Source organism: Topomyia yanbarensis, chromosome 2 (genome assembly GCF_030247195.1).
Source record: "Topomyia yanbarensis strain Yona2022 chromosome 2, ASM3024719v1, whole genome shotgun sequence".
NCBI classification, from domain to species: domain Eukaryota; kingdom Metazoa; phylum Arthropoda; class Insecta; order Diptera; family Culicidae; genus Topomyia; species Topomyia yanbarensis.
The window spans coordinates 447,020,918-447,045,141 of record NC_080671.1 but is presented as its reverse complement, the minus strand read 5'-3'; the positions used below and the strand labels follow the sequence as shown (position 1 = coordinate 447,045,141).

Genomic DNA, 24,224 nt, shown 5'->3' with positions numbered 1-24,224 from the left:
GATCCATTTCCTCCTAGCTGACCTTGCAATACAAAACATAATGCGATAGTACCGTTACACAGAGTATTGTTTCCACATAAAAAAATCAAATTAATACGTGCCAGTTCTGTGAAAAAACGGCAAATTACGAACTACCCTGCTTAGAAACCGCTGAACATAACCAATTGAAAAATGTGTGACAGCTGCTCGGGTAATATTGACAACGGCAAAAGCTGCATAAAGTATCTCAAAATCTACAACCAGCACCATCATTGAGAAAGTTCACACTCGTTAGGGTAAGAAGCAAAGAAGAAATCAGATATTCGCGAAAATAAAGGCAGCAACTTCGATGATGACACGGAAATGTACAATAGCGAGATAGAAATGAACTACTCCACGCAACCCCCAAACCCCTTCCCACAACACAGTTGATGATGATGATGATGATATAGGAACCCACCATCAGTGCATGGAATACTCCGGTGGCTGAAGATGCTTTTAACAGTAAGGATAAAATTATGTTATCAACCGACATTCACATTAACACTGTATAAAGGACCAAAGTGGGGTGGATTCATGAACGGAGTCATTTATGCGCAATCCGAAGGGACAAAGAATCTCCTTCCAACGAAAAGATCCAGCCAGTTACATAACTCAATTTTCAATATTTGTTAAGGCACTACCTGATGGTTTGTGTAAGAAGGGCGCGTCAATCTTGTTACCACTTGTCAGATAAGAACATTCACAGCAACAGCATGATCCCGAAGAATTATGCGCTCGCTGGTAGTATTCATATTTTGTGACTAGAAGCTGGCGACCCATGACATCTAGTCCAAGTCGCAACTTGAATGATACCCTGATGCTCCCTCCCAACCCAATGTTATTTAATTTGTATATGAAATGTAGTGTATGAAATTCTGAATATAATGCATATAATGAATGTTATGAATAAAAACCCAATTTGAATCCTATAGTGATGAATGAATCTAGGTTGCCATCATCCAGCTTGAGTCTTGATCTGGTTGCGGCTTCATGTATGTATTTTAATTATTGAATATAAGGAATATGGCATTAAAATAATGCAAGATAAAAAATAATATAATATAATATAATATAATATAATATAATATAATATAATATAATATAATATAATATAATATAATATAATATAATATAATATAATATAATATAATATAATATAATATAATATAATATAATATAATATAATATAATATAATATAATATAATATAATATAATATAATATAATATAATATAATATAATATAATATAATATAATATAATATATAATATATTCCGCGCAAAGTGACCTAAAAACCAAAACTTGGAATCGACCTTCGTGGACGGAACCAGTTTTGAAGAAATTGTTCATTTTGAGCCAATATATAATAACCTAAATTGTTGTGTCGTTTGAACAGCCCCTCAGTCCATGAACGGAAAAAAAATGTTCCCAAAATCGTGAATAAAGTGCCATGAATGCTGGAAGAATCACGTTTTTACGTTACGAGAACAGGACCATGACCAAAAATCATGGCTTTTATAATTATGTTCAATTTCCCTTCAGTAACGCCCGCATAACGCTATCATTTGTGGAAATATTTGATTTTGTTTTGTGAACTTCAGTCACGGTTTCCGCCAAGAACTAGTTCACAACTTTATGAACATTATTCATAAAACCAAAGGTTGACTCATGATTTTTTTCATAGTTATAGGAACAATAGTTCACAACATCGAAATATTCTGGTTATTTTTTCGTGAGCTATTTCTCGAAATTCGGAATTTTAATCATGAACCCATTCAATTCTCGTGAACTAATTCATGATCTCTAATATATTAGTCCCAATCCAATATCCGTTCTCGTGAAGTAGTTCACGAAATCATGATGTATTATTCATGTATTCCTGAACTGGTTCATGATTCCTAGTACATGATTTACGAACTATCTAGTATCTATTTGCATGCTTGTGATATTGAGAAGATATCCCTAATCATTTACAATTGCATGAAACATGGTAATGAAATTTTTACGTGAACTCTATCACAAAAGTTGGAGTATTATTCGTGCAATCATTTTTGTTCCATACACTTTTTAATGAAATACCCAGTTGCTAGCGACCAGTAATGGGTACGAGCAGCAGATATAAAAAAAAACATTAGAACTTCGAACATCATTATTCATTTGATAAGGTTCATTGTGATGTCCGGACAGAAAACGAAAACTGCACTGAGAGCCTCAAATAGTGTGCGTGATATAGTTCACAAAACCAGATATCGCAAATGAGTCTTATTTTAATGATCCAGTTCATATTGTCACGTTATTCCGATTAAAAAAAATAGTAACCAAAAAATGATAGATCACGATAAGGCGAAGAGAATTTACGAATACCATGATAAAACCGCTGATATCATGAACACTGGTTACATTACTCTTTGAAAGTAAGCTCTAAAATAAAATATCATAATAACATGAACAAAAAATTACGAAAATCGTCACTAAGATCCTGAAATCATGAACACAAATCACACAACTAGTGACAAAAATATCTAAAATCGTGACCAAGTTCCTGAACTCGTGAACATGAATCACTATACTTATGACTAAAATATCACGATAACGTGAATGAAAATTACGAACATCGCGATTATGATCTTGAAATTATGAACTTTAATCCCGCTAACGTCATGAGAATTCACAAGAATCGCGAATAAGCTCTTGAAATCATGAACAACGTTTGACTGTCGACTGTGTATTCCCAAATCATGAACAAGAAGCACAACAAAAACTAAACATGTCCGGGGAACAACAACAGTAACCCAACCAAACATTCTAATGTAACGCCATGTATACACTGCGTCAAGGAGATTTAAGACATCACGATATTTTTCAATTTCCAAAAATGTTAGAGATCTTTCATTCTAATTCTAATCAAATCAATTTATTTCAACATATTACACAACATTTCAACGACAAAATCCTAATTTATTTAATAAATATAAGAATTATATCGATTTTTAACTTTCGACATGTCAAAATCATTTAAGACAGTCACCAACTTTTTTCACAAAATCCTCCATTTTCAAATCAACCAACAATTTTGCGACTCCTCAGTACTTGATTGGGTTTCCATTCTTATTAATGACTGCGTAAACTCTATTTGGCATACTATTTATAAGGTTTTTAATCACATCTGCTTCAACGGAATTCCATGCTTCTGTAATCGCACTTTTAAGCTCATTCACGGCAGCGTAACGTTTGATTCGACGTACGAGGATTCCCCACAGATTTTCTATTGGGTTGAAGTCAGGAGAACGAGCTGGCCATGGAAGTACATCGATTTTTTTGTCCTTCAACCATCTCATGGTTTCGGTACTTTTGTGAATTGACGCATTATCTTCTTGGAAAGTGAACTTTAGGCGTGAATACCGCCGTTTAAATGGAAGCAAACATGTTTCAAGGGCATTTATATAATCTTTGCTGTTCATTTTGCTGGAAGTAAACGCCAAGTTCAGTTTTCCGCGACTGAAAAATGCGCCCCATACCATGCAACTTCCTCCTCCAAAATTACGCGTAGAAAAATGTACCTCTTCCTTTCGTAGATCACGCCAATACGAATTAAATCCGTCAGGACCATCAAGGTTAAATTTTTTTTTCGTCGCTAAAGATAACCTGTCGCAAAAATATCTATTATATTGCAACTATGTTTTCCCAATTTAGAAACTTACCAAGTTCCAGTCGCGGCTCATGTTAGCTCTTGCAAATTTAAGCCTTACCATTTTATGCTCTTGTTTCAGACAAGGTGCACGCATCATTTTCGAGCGGCAAATATTTGGATTTTTCACCAACACCTGTCGAATAGTCTCCCGAGATACGTTTAAATCCAGCTCAGCCTTAATTTGACTAAGCGATTTTGTTGAATTGGATGCCGTGTTGACTATTTTCCTTTTATCTCGGCTTGTTAGTTTGCTTTTGATGGTTTTCGGGTACTTTTTACTTTAATTTTCTGGATCCTCCAGAAAATTCCTGACCACACACCGCGATCTACCAACCTCCTTCGAAATCTGATTGATACTCATATTTATGCGCCTGTATGCCAGTATGGTGGCTTTTTCCTCTTGCGAAAGGTACTTTCCTCGCGGCATAACTTTAAAATGACGTTAGAAACTAGCTAAACAAAATAAAGTCAACAACTAATTAACTGTCTTAAAGGAACTTGACACTTGATAGTTTTGTTTACATTCGCTGAGCTGATAGCACTGTCCCTATTTGCTAGTGCGGTCAGTAAAACAATTTTGTTTGCTGACTTATTACTATCGATATAGAAAAAATTAAAATAATACTTATGGCATTACATTTAGTATCAAATACAAGGGGTGTCTTAAATCAACTTGACGCAGTGTATATTCGGGGTGAACTGGTTTTCAGAAAACACAAATAGTTTCATGAATATGAGGTTTATTATTCATAATTTCTGGAACTTTGTCACGGTTATCGTAAATTGTCCATTCATGAAATCGTGACCTTTTGTTCATGAATTTATGAACCGATTTTTTCCGTGTGGGAACACTCTTAATTTTAGCAAATTGTTTAAAAAATTGTTTTTCTTCAGATTATATCTTTGGTACTGTTTGCATTAGAATCAATCAGCGAGATAATTTTTTCAAGGATTTGTTTAAGGAATCCAAAAAAAAGTTTTTAACGCCAGTATTGCCAAATATGCAATTTTTTAATATTACACTAAAAGTACATTTTTTTCGTAATACACATATCGGTTACTACAGGCCACATAAGATGTCATTATACCTACATTGCTCGGTTGGTTTCTGGCTATCTCTTGGGATAATTATTATATACTTCTTAGGATTCTGTTTGGATGCTTTCCAGGATTCTGATCGAAGTTTTCTTAGCATCCCAATAGAATCTATTTCAGAATTTCGATTGAATATTTATCCGTATTTCTACGATTTTTTCTCTGAATTTTGATGCAGGATTCTAGAGAAAAGCTTCTTAAATATCTGATGGAATCCTTCTCAAGAGAGATTTCCGCTGAGGATTATGATTTATTCCAGATACTGATAGAATCATGGTCCTATTTTCATTGAAACCGGGGGTAAACATCCTGCTCTGACTTCCAGTGGACTTTGACACAATATGGCCCCTCTCCCATTATCCCTTTCAACAACTGATTCCTGCTCAGAATTCCAATGGCATCTTTAACCCTCTCATACCCTTCTTATTGATAAACAACCACGTTTCTAAATGACTATAACTTTTGGTTTATATAATGACAAGTAAGGCTAATAAAAGCAACTAAGATCTTTCATTTGAGCACTAAAAATTATAAATATTATCAGTATAGATAGAAATGAGCTCAGATTAGTTTTATTTTCAAACGAATGACATGTACTATTCTAGAAGTTGTGAATATGAGATAATGATAATACCTGTGTAAACGTCGAAAAAAACAAAGGAAGGTGTTGTTAGCATCAGTTATACACCACAGCTTTATACCATACGGGTGCGGTTTTGCTTTTGTATATACTATAAATATACACCGCCCACGGAAATTGACTATATGCTCGTCTATGGTAATATCACGCCCAGGAAGATATTTGCTGCTGAAGTTCTTTACAAAAGCTATCCATTAGCCATCGGATAATAGTTAACCGATCTTTTGAGCCTTTTGGGTGGTGTGGAATTCCAAAGCCCCCAGCTGTTCCGAATCTCTTAGGAGTGCGTCGAACAGCAAATATCACATTATTTCTTTGAAGCGGCTTTTGGTCATCCATACACGGTATCCTTGCACCAAAGATCATCTATATTCATGGATTTTGCATGCATGCGACCGTCGTTGATCAAAATCCCGAGAAAAGCCAGAAATTCACTACGAGTAATCTTCTTGTAGTTTGCATTACCAACCGCGTGAGCTTCCGCATTGCTGAATCGCAAGATTTGATGTGGCATCATAAAAAAATTGAAAAAGTGCATCAATGGGAGTTTTGATTAGATGTAAATCAATGTTGAAAGTTCCCTTCCTTGGTGCATCAACATTCCTCTACTTTGACTGTATTTTTGGTGCGTTCTTCGCTGCCCAAGCAAAGTCGCCAGCTTTGTTAGCGAAAGAAACTTCCGGTTCACGATCACCTTCTGCTTCACGAAAATCGAATGGGAGCTCTTCATCTAGTTCTTCTTCTATTTCTAGATTTGTCTCTTTGAAAAGCACGTCAAAGCATTTTGTAATAGGGGAACATCACTGCTAGTACTAGGAGGTTACAATGTTGAGATATTTTTTTATATTGAAAGGAATAATTCTACAGTTATCTTAAGACTAGAAATACAGTTCTATATACAAGAGTGGGGGCAAAAGATTTTTTTTATGAAAAATTTTAAAGCAAGGAATCCAAAAGGGGAGGAATAGTTTTTTTACGGAATATTTTACAGTTATCTTAACAATAAATATATAGCTTGGTATATAAAAGGGGGAACTTATGAGAAATTTCACAGATATCTTAAATTCTGTTTTCAAGATGGGGGACAATAGTTTCAATGAAGAATAAAATTAACAGCTATCTTAAAACTAGTCATACAGAATACAAATTTGATTTTTTTGAAGGAGACTTGGTTAAGATATTCAAAGAGGGGCTTATTTCCATCATCGGTGTAGCAGCAGTTGTATCAAGGACAGAGGAGAAAAGGCGTATATAATGACATGGAGAGAAGGGCAGAACTTGTAACTTTCGGGCAAACGGGAGATCAACGACACAGTGCCTTGTCAGTAGGGGCTAAATTGGGACGTTTATCCTTTTTCTAAAGATGTAAGTAAGGGACACATAGGGGAGATCTCGATTTGCCAGCATATCCCGAACTGGGACATTGGGTGGTCTACCTCGGGCCCGAAGGGAATTCTTTAACTGAGACTTGCCGTCACAATACCTGCGCATACCCAGACAACGTGATCGATGTCGTGAAAACCTTCATTACAAGCATTCCTCATTGCTCCACGAGTTTTGCCAACTGTCGAGTGTTCTCTGATGACAAATACTGAAAAATTACTTGAAGCAAATCGGTCTTTCGTAGATGACACCTTCTAAAGCGCCCACCTTTTCTTAAGAGTCGGCCTTTTCATTGCCCGGGATAGAGCAATGAGAGGGGACCCAAACAAAGGTAATTTGGTAAGATTTTCAGATAACTTTCGCATAGATTCCCGTATCATTCCCAGAAAATACGGGAATTGATTTTTAGGCTTCACCGCACGAAGAGCCTCGATAGAGCTGAGGCTGTCCGAAATGATGAAGCAGTGATTTGTGGGCAACGTGTCGATGATTCCAAGGGCATAGCGAATAGCGGCTAATTCGGCGACGTAAACTGAAGCAGGATCATTGAGCTTGAATGAAGCGGTGACATTATCATTGAAGATACCGAAGCCAGTGGACCCATCGAGGTTTGATCTGTCGGTGTAGAACATTTTGTCGCAGTCGACTTCTCGGAATTTATTATAAAATATATTGGGGATCACTTGTGGGCGTATATGATCTGGGATTCCATAGGTCTCTTCCTGCATGGATGCGTCGAAGAATACAGTTGAATTAGAAGTATCAAAGAAAGGAACACGGTCGGGATTATATGAAGAAGGTCTGATGCTCTGTGCCATGTAGTCGAAGTACGAGGACATAAAACGGGTTTGAGAATTAAGCTCGACGAGCCTCTCGAAATATTGAATCACCAACGGGTTCAGAATGTCGCATCGGATGAGCAATCGATATGAGAGTTCCCAAAATCGATTTTTTAGCGGAAGAACGCCCGCCAGCACTTCGAGACTCATCGTATGGGTCGAGTGCATGCAACCCAAGGCAATGCGCAAGCAACGATATTAGATTCTCTCCAGTTTGATGAAGTGTATGTTCGCAGCGGAGCGGAAACAAAAACACCCGTACTCCATCACCGACAATATCGTTGTTTGGTACAACCTGATAAGGTCTCCTGGGTGGGCACCCCACCATGTTCCAGTTATTGTCCGTAGAAAATTGATTCTTTGTTGGCATTTCTGTTTCAGATACCTAATGTGACATCCCCAGGTACCTTTAGAGTTGAACCAAACCCCGAGATATTTAAATGTGAAAATCTGATTGATCGTTACACCCATTAATAGAAGCTGGAGTTGCGCCGGCGCACGCTTCCTAGAAAAAACAACCAATTCAGTTTTCTCCGTGGAGAACTCGATACCCAGCTGAAGAGCCCAAGCAGACAAATTGTCCAAAGTATCTTGTAATGGTCCTTGCAAATCGGCAGCTTTGGGCCCTGTAACAGAGACCACTCCATCGTCTGCAAGTTGTCTTAGAGTGCATGAATAAACAAGACAATCGTCAATGTCATTCACGTAAAAGTTGTAGAGTAGGGGACTTAGACATGAGTCCTGGGGAAGACCCATGTAGCTAAATCGCGATGTTGTTAAATCGCCATGCGAAAAGTGCATGTGCTTTTCAGACAACAGATTTAACGAAAAGTTATTTAAAATTGGTGAAAGATCATGCTGGTGCAGCTTCTCTGACAGAATGTTGATAGAAACTGGGTCAAAAGCCCCCTTAATATCCAAGAAGACTGATGCCATCTGGATTTCTGTTCGTCCCTTTGTTTCGACTTCGAGTTGTCGAGCCGAAACAGGATCAAGCAACTTTCGAATACAGGACAGCATTGTAATCGGTCGATACGAGTTGTGGTCGGAGGCTGGTTTTCCTTGTTTTTTGGATGGCGATGATCTTCACTTGCCTCCAGTCATGAGGGACAATGTTACCCTCAAGAAACTTGTTAAATAAGTTCAACAAGCGCCTTTAGTTGTTTGGTTGTATATTTTGCTCTTTGGAGAGAGTTGATAAACCAGTCAGTTTCGTATCGATTGCGTTGAATTTATACTTTTTCCAGGGTATCAGAAAAAAATCTATAAGAAACATAAGTTATGAAAGTGATGAAAAGAAAATTTTATGTCACATTTGTCAATCGTAATTAAATTTCGAATCAAGATTTCAATTACACGCTGACATCAATATAAGATTTGCTGTAATTTTGATGTTTGACTTCGTTCGAATTGAAGCATCTTGTGAAGCTTAGTAGAGGTTATTGATACATTGTGTTATGAAGGTTTGCGATTTGATAAAAGTGACCCTCTGAGATCATATTCCAGAATCACCGGAACAGGCCAACGCGGGCAATCGGCCTCGAAACTTGTTTTCAATGCTTTCATCAATCTTGTGAAGCTCAGTAGATGTTTTTTTGATACGTCGCATGATGGTTTACGATTTGATAAAAGTGACCGTCTGTGACCAAAATCCGGATTCACTGGTGAAAATGGTTCGATTTGGTTCTCACACACAGGTTTCTGCCACTTACACCGACTTTGTCATTCTTTGAGTCATTTTTTCAATGGATCCAAAGAGCATTCATTATTTGCCTCTTGTAACTTTCTGTCGTACTTTACCTTCCTTAAGGGTACTACGGTACAAAAGCAGCCGCACCAACGTCAACGCTCAAAATCTACGAGGAAACCATCAGACCACAGACCACGTATACAAAGTATGGACAACAAAACTTGCTCCGCGTGCAGCCGTATCGCCTCCGATTCGGAAACATCCGATGGAGGACGGATGCCAGCATGGGGAATCCGAGGCCCTCACGGGTAAGTCCCCATAAGCTCAGAACCCACCAAAACCCCCACTGCTACCTCTACCTTTTCTACAGAAACACTAGCAACAGGCCAAAGACCCTCTAAACGCGCACCCGCGGCGGATTCGTCGCACACTTGTCCTACTGACTTCCACCCATCCAAATGGTATACAGCAGCAGTCCAGCCAGGAATAGCTCCAACCTCGCTACCCGACGGAACAAACTTCACACTGACTATCCAATAGAACACCAACGGCTTGAGAGCAAACCTAGGAGACCTCCAACCCGCTCTACGCACATCTGCTTTGCCATCCAACAGAATCAAGAAAAATCAATTTTCTCATAAGTTATACAGTAGCATCTATTTACATCTCTCAGGAAGTTAGTGAAGTAGGAACAAAAATGACGATAGTATCACCTTTCTCCGGGGCTGATCCACATCCGCTTTCGACTTAACCATATGTTGTAGCTCCATCGCTGGAATCTGCGGACGGTCGGTTTTCGCCGACATTGGAAACAGCAATCACTTCCCTATTGAAGACTGCTATGCACGGACGCCCTCCTGCATGTCACGGCGTAGTCGTTGGCTCTGTGACCGGGCAGAGTGGCCGAACTACAAAAATAACATCTCGGACGCCCACGATCGAGACCGCGACTATTCTCCAGATGGGTTTGTAGAGTCCCCTCTGACCATTGTCGATGGGATGAGAGATCGGCGGATTTTCGCCGTCTCAGGGCCATCGAGAAAGCCAAGGACAGCTGGGCTTCTTTCCTGGACGGAATCAGCTCCGATTCGTCAACTGTGGATCTGTGGAAAAGGGTCAATACCGTAAGCGTCAATCGTCAACACTTTGCCCTTCTATCCCTCCCACCTGCTTTTCTAAAAACGAAGAGGGCCATAGAAACCACCCCTACAACATTCATAGCAGATGCTAGCCAGGAATACAGCAAACCTTTCTCTGGAGTGGAGCTAGCCACTGCACTGAATACTGCAAAACAGCAATTCTGCCGGACTCGACAACGTTGGCTATTCCCTGTTTGGGCATTTACCGCCGGTGGGCAATCGAGCACTCCTACCCGAGCAAACGGAAAGCCCATAATACCCCCATGCTCATGGGGTTTGACATGGGTGTTTGAAATGGGTTCAACCCATGAAAACACCACTACCATGGTCCGGTAGATCCCATATAAAATACCATATGTTGGTGTACTTAGGGGGTATTGAGACCATTTTATGGTGTCTTGATGGTTGTGAATTTTGGTACGGACCTGTTTAAGGTCTTTTCAAGGGACTATGTGGTGTTTATACCCATGAGTATTTGCTCGGGTAGGCGGATTCAACAGGATATCGGAAGGCGGGTCCTTCTCAGACAGCTGGAGAACCGCCCCCACGATTCCCATTCCGAAAAGATGCGAGGTAACCAGGAACCCGAATGACTTCCGACCTATCAGTTTTCTCACCCGTATTGGGAAAACGATGGAAAGAATGGTAAACAGACGGAGAATGGTGACCCTCCCCGAAGAACGAGAACTTATCGGCCATCGACAGTTTGCATTCCGTAAGGGATTCGGCACAGGAATTCATCTAGACTGCCTCGGTAAAATAGCAAGTGACATCATAGCCAACATCCTAGATCGCCACCTGCACCAATGGGGTGTTCGTGGAAACCTTGCCTGTTTTATCAAGCAGTACCTCAGTGATCCAAGTTTCAGGATTGGCACTGGATGAAATCAGACGAACCTCATTCGGGAAGCTAACGGAAACTCGTCGGCCAAGGGTCACATTCCTGATGTGATGAAACTGAGCATAGTCGAAATAAAGCTTCGGAAAAAAGCCTTATACTTTGCCAATGAACATTCCATTTCGCCGGATATTTCTACACTTGAAATTAATCGATATACTGTTGAGTTTTACTAATCTTCCATCTTCGCTGTAGGAATAGAAATAACGGCTATTTGCAATAGTATCCCTTTTGCACGAATTTTTTTGTTGAGGTAGGTTAGATTATGGTTCAACCGGATCTTCCCAAACTCCGTTTCTAATTTAGAATATTTTAAACCCCGTCAACAATTCTAACCATAGCATGACACGGGTCGTATGACACTATGGAATTGGGGTTCCATGCTTGGAGGGATCCGTAGTGTAAGTCTTAGCCGGTCGAAACAACCGCTTCCGACACTCTATGGCATATCTAGGCTGCTAGAGAAAGTGTTTATTAACAAATACGGAACTCCTAATAATAGTATTTATTCTTATTGGTCATTCTAAATTCTGATATTGGTTTAGTTGTGAATATGTAGAATCTGTTCATGTCACTGTTAACTGGATAAAACCAGCAATAATTTGTGCGTTTAATAAAAAATCCTTTTTCAAAACAGATTATTTCTTTTTATATTTAGATTTAACGTACATGTTCGCTTCGGAAAATGTATTTTAAGTCGTGGTGTAACTGTAGCCGCATATAACGAACCACGAAAGCCTGACTTGGGACCCATTTGCTATGGTTTTTATTGGTATCTTGGTAATATTGGAGTCTCATCTCGCCGAAGCATGCAACAGCTGTCACTAATTAATACCATTCACCCCTTCTAGCATCATCATCATCATCATCATTATCAATAACATCATAATCATCACCGACGACGATAGCGCCAAATCGAAGCAGGCGAGGATCACTTCAACGTATGACACAGCTTGTCATATTAGCTCACTCACCAGTACCTAAAAGAAAAACACATTCCGGGCAAACTTTGCTGGTTATAATTATGTGCAAATTAATGAGAGTGCTTCAGTGTGTGAAATCGAATGAAACCTGTGACGGAGGAAACGACCGGCTGTCAAGAAGTTTGTCCCAAAGCGATTGTGTGGTGTGTCTGGTAATTCAACCCGATGCGGTAAAGCTTTACCTGAAATTCTAGCGAATTGGTGAAATCCAAATTGGTTTTCAGGCATACTGAGTTCAGTTTAAGGTGAAGATATGTGGAAGCCACCAACGCATTCTTGTTGCTAAGCACCGACGCGCTTGTTTACATTGAGAAAAATGGCATTCGAAGTGAAAATTCATGTGTATTTGAAAAAGTTCACTGAAAATGAGAAGACGAAAAATAAGAGTGTTTCGAATAGAAACCCCAAGTGAAGAGGTGTGATATTGTCGCACAAAGTAAGAGCTACAGATGGAATTCCGTCAAAAACTCGGATTGATTGTATAGAAAAATGTTCTAGCTTCCTCAAGCAGCACCGTACACCGGCAAGGTTAGTGCATTGAAAAACGTATTTTTATATTTGCAAACTATCTAATATCTAATATCTAATTTAGCAAACAATGGAAACTTGTGGAATCGCGTGGTAATTGGACATAATACAACAATAAATAAACACTACACGGTGTCTTTTTTTAACAACTTTATGCAAAAAAAAAACAGCATCTCTGAAACATCAGGATATGAAAGAATGGGCTTTCCCCTTTCATTTGAAATCAAAATCCAAATAATCCGTCGGGGGGTCTAGAGCAACTTTTTTTTTGAAGTTTTTTTTTTCGTGAAACAGATTTTACAATGGAACTAGTTAATAGTTCTGCCCCTAGATGGTGCTTTAGACATTCGAACAACACTAAAAGTGAGAATCTGATAGATTATTTAATTGTATACAACTTTGTTACTAACTAAAAACCGATTTGGAATTATTTGGAAAAGTTGTTTAATATTTTAACGAATTCTAAGTCTCAGTTAGTTTCACAGAAGACCTAGTGGTTTGTCAATTCACAAGCACTTTTTTATTGGCCAAATAGTTGTGTTTAGTTCAACAGTGAATTCAGCGGAATTTGAAAGTTTGGAAAGTCTCATCTTTTAGCTGAAAATTACAATTTCCTGATACAGGGCATCATTAATATTTTTGAGATGAAAAGTCTTAGATAAGTGTTGACAAAGCTAGTATGATATTAATATTCTTGTTCATGATGGTAAGTGATTCCTCTCGCAGAAACAGTTTTTGCAATGATGTATGCCTTCTTTTTTCATTTTTTCGATTGTTCTCAGGGATGACTGATAACTATTCTTACATGAATCTCCTACTCTGTTGGCATCTTCTTATAAAATTCACTTGTCCTGAACTTCAACCTTTATATTCGAACAATCTCAATGAAACTTTTAACACACCATTGCAATATTTCGCGGATTTCATTGCAACGCTTGGTTAAAAACACTAATTATCCGTTTTCAAAATTAACTCAATGTGACAAACAGTGAACAAAAAACTTTGAGTCTTTGGATCAAGATATTTTTTTTGGGATATATTCGAGGACTTCTATGTATATAAGGTTTTTGTTGTACTCAAATCATATTTTGTTTTCAAAAGTAATACATTTCGCATAATCTAGGATCAATTTAGTAACGATATCTCGCATAATCGATAAGAAATGACCGTAAAATCCAACAGCCACAATATGCTTTGCGGAGAAAATTTGAATAAATCGTTTCACGCTAACCACTAATTTGGACAGTTACTGCTGTGGGTTGCGTTAAATTAGAAACGGTGTGTCCCAACATTTCGTCTTGAACGGAATTATAATAGCTGACTTAAGCTATCATAACCTAAATTATACAACGTATGGTCCTTTCTAAAACATAAATCTAAGCAAACCCTTGTAACCAAGCAATACCTTCCGATGAATGGTAGTTCCTTCGAAACTATCTGGAAAGATTACAAACCAAAAGCACAAATAGTTTTCTGACTCTGTCAAACATCCTAATTTTCAGAAGGTCAATTAGAATTGTCCACGTAATGAATCCCGTCTAACATTTTCATGTCACTTCTTTTTTTGGTAATGTAATAAGTGCGAGAAAACATATTTCCAAACCACTAGGCCTCGTGTGAAACTATCTTAGATATAACTTTGTTAAAATCTTAAGCAACTTTTCCGGATAATTTCAGATCAATTTTTAGTGGTCAACAAACTTGTAGACAATTAAATTTTCTATCAAATTCTCACTTTTAGTGTTGTTCGAATGTATAAAGCACCATCTAGGGACAGAAATATGAACTAGCTCCAGTAGTAAAACCTATATTGTTACGAAAAAAAACTTCAAAAAAAAGTTGCTCTGGACCCCCCGACGGATTATTTTGATCTTAGTTTCAAATGAAAGGGGAAAGCCCATTCTTTCATATTCCAAAGTTTCAGAGATGCTGAATTTTTTTGCATAAAATTGTTCTAGTAAATACACCGTGACTACCTCATAACTCAACCCATATTGCCGATGTTATTCATCCCATTAGATACGACTTCCTCCCGGGGCAAACATATAGAAACATTAATCCGAAGCACCTCCGCACATCGCTCGATTAGATGTCAGGATGCCCCACTTAGTCAGCTCAAGCAGTGACAAATTCCCGATTGCCTGAGAATCCGTTTGTCACAAGGAACGTGGGCTTGCTGCGACATACTTCAGCCTCGCTATACCGGCGGCGGAGCGGAACTACGGTACTTTCGAGTGATTAAACTCCACATCCAATCGCACATCGCGCATTAACTGACTCGGAATAATTTCACTCGATGTTATTGATTTCCATTGGCAACTGTTCCACTTCCAGCAGACTGTTGGGGCCCGATAGATATGTATACATAGTGTTCCTCTAGCACCTGTGACTGCCGAGTTCCGTGAATCGTTCCCATCAATTACGGGAAATAATGTTACAGCTCTGCAACCGTTTGCTGATGGTTGCCTTACTATCGGGTTGGGTACAACGAGTGTCTGAGCGTTTCGAAACTCGATCCGGAAGGTTCCTATTTCAATCAGCTCGAATCAAATCTGAACTCTTCTACAAGAGTATCGATGATTGTACAGTGAATCCTTATAGGGCCACATATATATGTATACCGGAAGCGGAAAACAATCAGCTGCTGGCAGGGAGAATGGGGTTGGGATAAGGTGAAACTGAATGGCAAAGTGCTGCCGGTGCTATCGACACACACAGAGAGCACAGTGGTAGATTAGAGGGTAAATAGGTATGCTCGTCGTTCACACGAATCTGCTGCAAATTAATGGAGGGCACCTTATGTTTTGTGCTGCGTGGTAGATTCTCCTTCCATGCTCTTCTCTAGCTTACGGTTCGATTGTGAACGGCTAAAGAGTAAGGATCTGAAATCAAGTGGTGGCACTTGAAAGCAGATACTAATGAACAGAACTGGCGGCGAGAGCACTGATCAATCATTCCGGTTCATCAATGAGTTCGGGCACAGTGTGCTTCCTCCCCGGGGGACTTTGAAGTTCTCCGTCTTTTGTGATTCGATCGGGAATATGCTTTCAAAGAAGAGTGCTCTTTTGATTCGATAACCTGTTTTTGGACGGGGTAACCGGAGTGCCGGGGGGAACAGGTTGATTTATTTATGGAATTTTCTGTTTTCTTATTTTCACAAACTACCGTGCGTCCCCTTTGAACTAGTCCTGTCCAGTGCTACCAAACTTTCTTATTTTAATTATCACCCAAACATTTGTCGGATGAATTGCTAAAAATTTCCCAAGTCATGCTCCAGATTCCCAGTGCAATATTCGACATCTTCCCGTTATAACTCATTCCAAGTGCTTCCCCAGACTGCTATTGTTGAGACAAAGTTTATACCTTTCCCCAGGTCCCCGTTCCCGGAATTTTGAACAGCACACAACTTTTAATCTTATTTTCGTTCGTTCTCTCAATTTTTCTCCCGTATTTTATATTTTTTCTCCCGTCATTCCACCCGCCGTCCGAAAGTACCCCAACACTCACTGCATAATAACGAAATTATGTTTCCGTCGTTGATTTATTGCCCTCTCGTGGAATAAGCCTTACCCAAAGCAGCGAATGTATGAGCACTCTTGTACCGAAGAAAAAGCTGAACAATTTCCCCCTCCCTCCATATCCATCCCCGCACTTCTCATCCACTCCACATCCAAGCCATTCAATCTGGTTCTCTGGCGGTGCTTTGACGAAACCAGCTCCAGGGTAGAAGAAAAAAAAAGAAAACAAACTAATCCTCATGTCGCATCAAAACAGTTTCATCTTTTTTTTTTCGTGCTTCGAGATGACATACTATTTCCCATTCATTTTCCCATTGCCCGACCCCCTTTTCCCGCTTCGCTTCTGATAGGATAGTTAGCCGACAGGCCCGATCCGTTGTACGTGTACATACAGAAATAGTATGCCTCGGTTTCCTTGGCAGCGCAACGCAGGAGATGATTTTTCTGATTTGCAGTTCGTTTAGATCGAGCGGAGATTGACGTCTGGGAAAATAAATCCACATAAAAAAAGGCTAACTAGACCGGACCAACGGCAACCGACACAATTTATTGTCGAGCTTTTGAGAAGCTATCTGGTGCTGGATCTGGTCCAATCTGACAATGGAACGGCTTAAGAGGCTGCTGCTGCTACTGCTTCCGAACGGCACTGCACTGCGCTCCCGGGCTGCTACGATGGAGACGGATGGTTGCCTTCGCTAATGAATGTTTGCCTTGTAATGAAATTTCGACCAGCAGGCGACAATAGCTTTGAATGGTGGCGGCGTTAGTGAAATTCATATCTTTTCTTTTCATTTTTGCGCATAATGGAATGTTCAATCTTATTGACGTCACGTGATAGGAGTTGTTTTTTATGGGATAGGGACATTTTCCGGGGCAAGAAGTGGGCGATTAAATCTTGGTGCCGCCGAGGAACACAACAGTTAGGGATTTTGGGAATGGTTCAATTCAGTCGGGTGAGTTATCTGGAATGAACTTTACGTCGAAACTGTCTCCGATAAGAAATTTTAACTTAGGTTATAAAAGCTTTTTAACCGAAGAGGATTCTATTGTATTCACACAACTGGTAGATTAAGTCAATTGCTGCAAAACGCTTTACCGACATTTATAACTACACAAAAACACTCTGAAAGGCATGTCGAACATTGTGAGCATCATCTGCGCCAGAATTGTGCACTGAGAACATCATCTGATTGCCCTGTTTACATTTCAATCAGCCCAAACCCAAAAGAGCTCGTTCATGCCGTAAATGTTTCATTTTTTCACCCACCACAAAAACCCCAAACTCCATGGCACGTATTCATCGATTCTCATCCCCCCAACACTCGGATTCAAAACTGATCGAAGTTCAACATTGATTCCCAATGTAAATCATCCTCAAATCAACACCTCTTTGGATGCTGCTCGTAAAGCGGGCATAAATCTCTGTTCCTCTCTCTGTCTCTCTTTCTCTAGGCCAGAATCTTTCATTTCCGAGCCAAAACCAGAAGAAGAACATTTCCTTTCCCACAGACCCCCTTCAGAGCTGATATGTTTCGATGTAGGTACATATAAATATAACTGTGTTCCTGGTGTGGTTCTGTACTCACACGAGAAGTGAATTTGTTATTCGGTTTTTTTTCTCAGTTCAGCGAATGTTTCTGCGGTGATGACTGGTGGAAAATAATCTAAAAACGATGTTTTTTGCAGGGGATTCCCCCTGTTCGTCACCCAAAATCCATCCCCATCACCCCAACGGGAATAGACTTTTTCCATCCAAGAATGTTGGCAAACTGGGAACCGGCGAAATGGAAGCCAAATTCCGTCCAACCGTACAACTCCGGCTGCGTTTCCACCGTCATCGCTTAGCCTCATTTCAGATTCTGGCTGCACACGGTAGGGAAGAGGAAAAAAAACAAGTTTCCCTTTCCCGTCTCCAATCGCTTGCTACTTATTACAGATCCACACACACACACACACCGGTCGCTTATCAGCTGCTGGTGAGCTTGAGTGCTCTTCTACATTTGTTATTTCCGGCTTTTATTGCTCTTCTGTTCTCAGACCGAGTGGTACTTTGTCCTACTTGTACCAACTAGTTTGCCACTGTTAGATAAAGTTGGCGTACGCCCTCTAGGCTGCAAGATAAAACAAAATGTACCGAGGTTAGAAGGTGTGTTTCCGCTTAAGTTCGATCAGTTTGTGCGGTTCCGATGAAGTTCGGTAACTACAACATCAAAACAGAAGTATTGATTTTAATCTGTTAAAATGTTCACGTCTTACTATTATTAAGTGTCAAACTCAAAAGATCTATATGGAATAATAACTATTCATCATCCCCATATGCTTTCAAAAGGGCTGTATCATACTGTTGCAAAAATGGGTTTCCACTCATAACTGGCAGTGATGCAAAACTCACCACATAATTTGGGGCAGCTCAGTTATCAATTCGAGAGGCACCGAAATGTTGGAATACTTAAGCAGTACATATCTGCACGGGATCGGTTGGGGAATCGTCCAACTTTTGCATGATCAGTCAGGGAAGAGGTGTTTGACGTAACTCTCCTCTCTGGCGGTATGACGCATGAGATGGCAAACTGGCTCGTACCCAACGAGCTCGAACCGTCGTTCTTGATATTAAGGAGCTTTTGACAACATGTTCTTCGAATCAAACTCATATGGCACGAACAGGATACACGCAATGCTTAGCAATCTATATGTGTGGCCATCGTTAAGACAAATTCGTCAGACAATTGGCCGAAATTATTGTCCCCTACATTGACGAGCGACACATGAAAAAGTTTCTCTTACTTTGAAGTGAAATCCAGAAATGAAAATATTTGATGACTATATTTGCGCTGTAAATAGTACCGGCAACTTACCCCGTGTGCGTCACCACCAACTTACCCCAATCGCATATTTTATAAAAAAGAGTTTCAAAAATTACTTTTGCCTATGGATAGGTGCAGGGCCGCCGAGAGGGGAGGGGGGATGGGATGTTTTCCCCCGGGCCCGAAGCTGTGGAGGGGAGCGCAATGGGCAAAAAGACATAAGATATTTTTTTGTAAATTGTGTGTTAAAATTGAAATTCATCTTCTTTTTCATATTTTACAACAAATATTTCATGGATTTTGACTAACTATTTAAAAAATTAAGCTAGTTAAAGTAGAAAGTTCTGGACTCTCGAAAATGATTTTGTTTCGTATTTTACCAATTAATGCTCAATTGTTCAAATAGGTTTTGTGAAACGAATTCTGATTAACACCACAAATCAAGAAAGAATATGAAAATCCACGAAGAAAGCAATCCATAGTAACTTTTCTTATTCACTTGACATTTTATTATTTAAATACGCCAACCCGAAAGTTTTTGTCATCTTTAACTGATTTTCTCAGTTTAAAGAAACTCCCATTTTTCTCTCGTTTCATATTTACTTTTTCTGTTTCTCTTTCCATTTCATCTAGGTTTTGCATTCTTTCTATTTTCTGCATTTAATCTTATTTAACTTTTCTATATATTTTGCTCCATATTTTCGTTTTTCTATTTCTATCAATCCAATCCCTGTTAAAATATGTCCCAGTTTTTGCACTTGTATTTTGTATTTTATTTACCCTTTTTAAATTCTTTTCATATTTTCACGTTCTTTCCATTTTATCTATCATTTTATTCGTTTCTTTTGTTTTTATTTGTTTAACTGGTTTCATTAAATTTATTTAATTTATTTAACTAAACTTCTATTTTCTATTATTTCTTTGTATTTGTTCATATCTTCCAATTAACTTGTTTTAGCATTTCTCTCTCCGCCTTTTTTCATTTTGGGTTTCTCTCATTTGCGCAATATTTTTTTTCTATTTCTTTTGTTTCAATTTTCTTTGCGTTGTGAAATTTTTTGTTCTCCATTTTTATTTATTATGTTTATTCTTATGTTCAATTTCCTTTAATATTTTTCTTTTTTACTGATTTAAACAATTTTGAATTCCAGATTTTCTATTTCGTTATGCTCTTTGTTTTTGGAATGTTTTCAGTTTTTCATTTCATCAATTTTTCAATTTTTTTCCACTTTTACTTTATTTAGATTTATTTATTTTGAATTCATTATTTTTTAAGTTTTCTCTTGTTTTTCTTTGTGGTAATATTCCTGTTTTTTATTTCTTCTAGAATTTTCATTATTACCCATTTAAATCATTTTGATTCTACATGTTTCTATGATTTCACTATTTTCTGTTTTTGGGCTATTTCCACTTGCTCATGTTTTACATTTTTTCTTCAATCTATTCCATCCAATTATTCCCATTTATTCTTATTTCTTTAAAAAAAATAACGGCCATTTTTAGATTTTTAGCAGTTATTTTATACTTATTCCATTCTTGTACCGTATCATTTCTTCAATTCTGAAACATTTTTAACATTTTCCCATTTTCTTGTTTTTATTCTTTTAATTTTTTAAATTTGCTACCATTTTTTTACATTTCAAACATTTTGTATAGTTTTTATTTTTACGTTTAACTCGGTGGATCCATTTTGCAATATTTGTTAATTGTTGTCTTGTTTTTATATTTTTTGTTGTATTCATTTTTCTTGCTTTTGCCAATTATACTGCTCTCCATGTTCATGGTGTTTTATTTTTCATTTTACTAGTTACTCGTTTTTCATTATTTTACCTATTTTGCAATATTTTTCTATTTATTTAATATTTATCTAATTTTTATCATTTCTTTCGTTTAATTTGATTGTTTCAATTTTGCTCTTTTTTTTCAAATAGTTAAGTACTTTATTTTTTTTAAATTTTCCATTGTCTTAATTTTTTTCCATTTTGTGTTGTTTCTCCGTTTAAGATTTTTTTCTTATAGGTAGGTTTTTGACTATTTGCATATTATTAATTTTTTCCGTTATTATTTGTTACATTTTGTAGCTTTCTTGTTTTGTTCCACTTCATCTATTTAGTAGTTTTTACTCGCTTGTTATTTTTTTTGTTTTTCTCTCGCCATTTGTGAAAAGTTTTAATTATGAGTTGTTCAATAATATTGCACCAAATATATAAATGAGGAACTCGCAAAAATCACCTGAACCAGTTTTCCCTGAAACTGAAAAAAAGTCAGTAACACTATCGAACAAATGAGAAGTTGTATTTTCAGAGACTTGCAATGTTGTAGCGCACCGGCTTGGCCGAATGTGGTGTTTCTTTAACGATTTCTAGTTGCAACCAGACAAAGATTGGAATAAAACCATCGACATCCTGATGAATATGGAAATATTGATAAATCAGCTTCTTTCGAAGCCACTAAAAGTTTCACAGCTATTTAAAATTTGCGATCAAAATTTGGTCGACCTAAACTTGACGCATTTCATTCCACGATGTTCAACAAATCCGCAAATCCCTCATTTGCCTGCTTGCAGAAAGATGCTTTTTCTATTTGACATTTGCAATTCAGTTATAAAAATGTCAACCAAACAAAAGTAGCAACACAGAGAAATTTTGCTCGCGCATAGCCTGAATCCAAATTACTTACATGCCAAATTAGCGAAACCGTTAAAAGTGACCAAATCAACTGTCACCAATGTAATGGCAACCGGAAGGATATTTTCAAGCATATATGAAGCTGTCGAAGTTCACACAGAAATATCAGGTTTGGCAGGCTTCCTGTACCTGTGGTTTGAAAGGCGACATTTTCATTGTGGCTGAGCCCGTCAATAAGGAAATTTATGTGAAAGAGTGTATGAAAAAACGTCTGCTACCTTTCATGAAGCAATACGATTATTCCTCGCTATTTTGAGCGGATTTGAATACTGCCATTATGGAAAAGAGGACACGTAGTAGTATAACGCCTATAAGGTTCTATGGGGGCACAAGGACAAGAACTTTCTGCGCTCGGCCTAATCGAGGACTATTGATTTATCGTCAAGTGGAGCCTGAATAAGACCCAAAACTGTTCAGGAACTACAGAACGTGATGGCAGTAATTAAGAGACGCTCAACCGAAAGCTTAGCTTAGCACTTTTTGTGTTTTATGCTATATGAAGTTATGATGGAGGGGGCCCTACAATGATACAATGATGGAGGAGGCTCTTATGCTGGACCCCCCGGGCCCGTAATTTCTCTCTACAGCCCTGGATAGGCGTAATATCTATACGGATACTGAAAGCTCTTTTCACACACTATCGAAAAATATAATCATTCGGGGAATGTATTGAAACCCCCTTTAAATTACAATGTTTCAAATTAGGAAAATTTACAAAGTATGCTCGTAAACACAATATCACCCACAGCTTCTACAAAACTAAATGTTTTGAACCAAAATACATTGGATAATGCGTTTCATATTACTTGAGGTTCACAACAAGAAACAGCGCTTTATGTCTCATAGAAACGGAGAAAAGGGGATTCCGCCACCTTACCCCAACCGCCAACTAGCCCCGGGCTCCCCTACTCGGCGCCTTTCCAGACAATATGTTTGCCGGAATAAGCCGGAGATGAGCATCTAATGTGTAGTTAATGGCTATGAGCAGCAGCGGATATTAGCTTCATTTTTTTAGTTTAACTGAAGGCATGACCCTAGGCCGGTAAGAACGAAGATAAAAATTTCCGGACATTATCGCGCGAACACGGGAATTTTTAGACTCCCGCTTAAGACGTTTTGTTTGTTAACATGTTTGTCTCATCTGCTAGCGTGTATGTAACTTCGCGCAGATAAATTTGCTTTTAAAATCCTGTGGCCATTCACATATTCGTGTGCCTTCTTAAATGATCGTGCGCGGACCGTGTATCTGATGCTTAATTTTTAGTGTGCGGTTCACTGCCCATAAAAGCATAAGAGTCCCACATGGAAAAACAGCAAGCCGAGAAAAACGCTGTTCAAGATTTACATTTGCATTGAGCTCTATGGATGGGAGAACCATGTTTGGCATTTTTTTCGATATTTTCTAAACAAACCTGGTAATCTTATTGTGCATTGTGATTCAGTGATGATACAGAATACAATTCAACAGATAACTCAATTTCTACAAAAATCCATATAGAATATAGAAGAGAGTTTCCGCATATCATTAGTATTCCCGGTAATATCGTAATGGAGCGTGCTGTCTAGTAAATATGAGCGATATTGTTTTTATTGGGATGAGCCTAGGTTGCTAAGACCGAGGGTAAGGCCTTTCGGATTCATGATCATGGATTAATGCTTGAGAATTTATAAGTGTAAAAACGTTTACTTAATTACCGGGCGTATCGCAGACGTAAGTATGTATGGATGATTGAAAATTACATATTCGCGTTTGTGTTATCGCGAAGGCCTCGAGTGATTGTGTGTTTGGAATAAGAGAAATTGTGAGTGTATATGAAAGAATATGCAATTGATTATGTTAGTGAGTGTTAGTATGAATCTAATATAAGATATAGTGGAAAAAGGAAAAAATAACGTGCCGAAGAAAGATAAAAAAAATGCACAGTGATTAAGTAGAAACGTATAAATTGACCGATATTATTTTTGATATACATGAGTAGTGGAAAAGCAAACTAATAGAAGAATAACATAAGCAGGCCAATGCAGTAGAAGAAAATAAAACATCCAACATGTAATCAAACTACACTCGTCTGAAAGCCAGCACATAATATTTATTTGCCATTAACGAAATTCAGTTAGGATTTTTTGTTTATGTATATGATGAACGATTTCGTTGGTCGCACGATTTCGTTTCGTTCATTTTAGGAATGTTTTTGTATTCATAAGCATATTATTTTTTCAATCGATATTTTAGGATCGATGTTGGACAACAACGATTTATTCAATTAACTAAAAGGATCGATCTGGCAAAATCGATTTTAATTCAACCT

General features: G+C 38.2%; 1 protein-coding gene across 1 annotated transcript in view; it reads right to left on the bottom strand.

Moving 5' to 3' along the window:
- Positions 1–24,224, bottom strand: part of LOC131685727 (uncharacterized) — a 755,395-nt gene that overhangs the window by 432,765 nt on the left and 298,406 nt on the right. The window lies entirely within an intron of this gene.